This window comes from Hyaena hyaena, unplaced genomic scaffold, assembly GCF_003009895.1.
Source record: "Hyaena hyaena isolate Hyena2069 unplaced genomic scaffold, ASM300989v1 scaffold_129, whole genome shotgun sequence".
Taxonomy (NCBI): Eukaryota; Metazoa; Chordata; class Mammalia; order Carnivora; family Hyaenidae; genus Hyaena; species Hyaena hyaena.
The window spans coordinates 399,671-403,548 of NW_024080763.1; the positions used below are offsets into that span (position 1 = coordinate 399,671).

At 43.2% G+C, this 3,878-nt stretch overlaps 1 protein-coding gene across 4 annotated transcripts in view; it reads left to right on the forward strand.

The window, feature by feature from the left end:
- The window catches only part of ADAM12 (ADAM metallopeptidase domain 12), a 346,871-nt gene that overhangs the window by 200,409 nt on the left and 142,584 nt on the right, over window positions 1-3,878 (forward strand). The window lies entirely within an intron of this gene.

Consider the following 3,878-nt stretch of genomic DNA (forward strand, 5'->3'; position numbering starts at 1 on the left):
AAAACGAGAACATGTCATTTAGGGTGACAGTTACAACTATTTGGCCAGGGAGAGAAAGAAGAAAGAATGCCACAGACCAAGATAAGAAAGGATGGAAGCCTTGAGAAACCAAAAGGAGGCCCCAGAGCGGAAGTGAGGTTAGCTGGACCTGCGGAGAGGGAGGCAGGGCCTGTCCACACTCCAGGGTGTGAATTGCTCTCCCTCCAGGCGCTGTAGGAGGGGAGTATAGGGTTTTAAGTGGAAGAATGACATGGTCTGATTTTTGTCTTTAAAATTTGACTCTGGCTGTCGTGTGGGAAGTGGACAGGGAAAGGACAAGGGTGAAAACAGGAGCTCGGGCCAGAGGAAACGAAGTCCTGGAATGGAGAGATGGAGGGGTGAGGGGGGCAGAAGCTGACGGGTTTATTAATAATACTGATGGCTCTCATTTATTGAGCACAGAATCTGGGCCAGGCACGTATAAGCATTTAACACATCTTATCTTCACAAGAACTCTTTGAAGCAGGTACTCGTATCGCCATTTTAGATAAGGGACCTCTAACACAACAAGGTGACCTTGTACACCCAAGGTCACAAAGAAAGAAATAGTGGAACGAGGTTTGTTCTCAACCACTTCTGCTGTACTCCCTGCCAGAGATGTATTTTGAGGGTAGATATGTCTCCTTGTCTGAATGTTTATTACTTGGAAATATCAGCCCAAGCATCCTGCAGATATTGCCTGAAGGGAGCCAGGAACTGGCCAGGAGAAGGAGCCTCAAAAGTGAAGAAGGAAGACCCCCCCACACACACACACCCCCACCAGCCCTTGAGGGCACTTCCCTTGGCTGTAATACCCTTGTGCTCCGTATTCAGTTGGTCCATTACGTCCTGCATCTTTTAAGATAATCAACCAAGAAGGGCACCTGGGTGGCTCAGTCGGTTAAGCATCTGACTATGGCTCAGGTCCTGAGTTCGCATCCCACATTGGGCTCTGTGCTGACGGCTCAGAGCCTGGGGCCTGCTTCAGATTCTGTGTCTCCCTCTCTCTCTGCCACTTCCCCAATCGTGCTCTCTCTGTGTCTCTCAGAAATAAATGAAAACAAACAAAAAATAGTAATCAAGCAAGAATTGTGTTGGGCTAACGGAGGCAGAGGCATGTTTTTCCATATACAGATGATGGGCAAAGGCTGTCTCAGCATCTAACAGCCTCACCCTATTGCCACTTGATAGCTTTGTGACTTGGACGTGTTTCTTGTTTCTTAACACCTCTGAGCCTCAGTTTCTCTGCTTTATAAAATGGTCGTCGTAGAGATTTAAGGAGCCACTAGTTACAACATGTGCTCTTGCGTCCTGCAATGATGTAGACCATGCAGTGCTCAGTGAGCTGCAGATGTAAATACCATTTGCAGCATAGGGCACTATGGGTAATTAGAACATGAATAAAGGTTGATTTGGCTTCTGTTGTTTTCGGATAATGTTTGGCACCAGTGAAAAAATATAAATAGGCTTCATTCTTCATTCACTTACATGATTCAACTTTTCACCTTTATGCATAGAATAGTGACAACCTTCTCTACGCCAGTACACGTAAAATAGCTACTCTTAGGTGATCATTCCTCAGACTAGAGGTGAACAGAAGCCTGGTTCATACCCCTCCTAATTACTTCTTTTCATTTTTAAACCCTGGCAATAAATGGGAAATAGACCGACCCAACCCAAACCACAATTTCTTTCTAATTGTTTTCAGAGTCAGGAATCGGCATATTAAACACAGTGTCCCTTGCAAGAGAGACGAGCAGAAAAGGCAAATGGAAGCGTAGCAATGAGATCTGGGGTGGTGAAATCGGACTGTCTTCCCAGTACCAGCTGTATGACTCTAGACAAGTCACTAAACTCCGCTGATCCTAGCTTCCTCTCCTCCAAATGGGCACCAGCTCACTAGGGTTGCTGTAAAAGTTAAATAAAATAATGTATACAAAGTGCTTTTGCTTAGTAGGAGTCCAGTGAATGTTAGCTACTGCTGCTGCTATTTCAGCCAACCTGTTTTTCAAAAGAAAAAAATTCTGAAGCCTAGAAAACAGCTGTTTTACCTGTGCTGGCAGAAATGCTTGAAGAGGAGAGTGTAAGCTAATCTGTACAATCTACTCTTACAGTCCCATCTACAGAAAGAGGCTATGAGGCTTTGTTTGCCTTTGGAATTCACGGTTTGTTGGGTTTCCAACTTTTCCTGTCTCACAACCCTATTTTTCTTTAAAAAAAAAAAATATATAGGGGCGCGGGTGGCTTAGTTGGTTAAGCGTCCGACTTTCGCTTAGGTCATGATCTCGTGGTTCATGGGTTCGAGCCCCGCATCGGGCTCTGTGCTGACTGCCAGCTCAGAGCCTGGAGCCTGTTTCAGAGTCTGTCACTCCCACTCTCTCTGACCCTCCCCTGCTCACGCTGTGTGTCTCTCTCTCTCTCCTAGAAATAAATAAAATTTAAAAAAAACATTAAAAAATATATATATATAAATTAAACTTGATAAATCCCATACTATGAAAACCATCATAGTCCATTGAGAACCACCTAGAAACAGTTATAAGCCCACATTCAAAAGACTTTGAAACTACAGGTAGTCATTTAAAAGGGAGAAAGTAGCCCAAAGCTTTAAGGCCAAGCAAAATGACAGCTAAGGAGTAGCAGTGGCAGGAACCCAACATTATTCACCTGCTCTTATGTTTTACTTGGAAAATGCGGCTGTCAAATATGGCCCCACTCCTGTTACACAGATTTCTACCAAGTCTACAACTGTCTTTGGTGGCACATGTGATCTGTGCATTCTGTGGATGGATGGGGTCATCTGAAGAGCCCCAAATGATAGTCGTAACATCTTTCAGTATAAATGGCCCATGATTTGATCCAAAATTCTGCGTATTTGGGAGCAGTACATTAAGAAATTATTTTGCCGGAAACTTAATTGTCCCCTGTAGTTTCCAAAATGCCGTCTCAACGGTTTTATTTATTACAGTTAGTGAAACTAAATGAGAAAGAGCTGGGGAAAGGGAGCTTTCTTTTTTTATTGTGAAAGGGGGGAAGTTATTTAATCATTTTGAGTATTTCAGCAAATAGAGAATAACAAAAGAAAATTGAATGTAAATGCTTCATTGTTCCTACAGATGTACAGCTCTGAATAGTTAGGATCCCCAAACACCAAAATTATAACCAAAAATAATTTGAATTTTGTAGCAAAGTTGAATTGAGTGCTAGGAGAGACCACGCAAGCCCCATTTTGCAGGGTGGAAGAAATTATTTCAGGGAAAGATAGAATATGATTTGCTGCTACTTATTTTTCAAACCTTAAGGGCCATGCACTAACATTTCTTCCTGGCAAGGCAGTGTGGGCCATTGGTTAGGATGAGGTAGCGTTTGGAGCCAAATGGGGCCAAGTTCAGTCTCCACTGGCTCAGCTATGTGGCTCTGGACAAATCCCTTAATGTCTCTGAGTGTTCCCCTCTTCATTTCTAGGCAGATAGATGGTAACAGGCCCTACGCCACAGGGTCTCTGCCAACACCAAGGTTGAATGTTGCACTTTAAAAGGCAGGTGTCCCAGAGGCTGAAACCCTATAAGCAAACAATAGCAGGGAGATGGCAGTGCAGGTTACAAAGACAAGTCATAAATGGTAGTGGTGATAGGTAGTGGCTTTTGCTTTCACTCCCCAAATCAAGAACCCAGAGCATAAATTGTTTACCAGGCTGACTTTCCCCACAGGGAAAACAAAAAGCATAAATATTTATAAGGACTAAGCTCTAAAAGTAGTTCAAACAAAGCTGAGCCATAGAAAATGCCAGATCTTGGTTCTTTTTCTTATTTTTCATTTTCCTTCTCTTATTTCATACTATGCACTCTCTTTATAGAGAA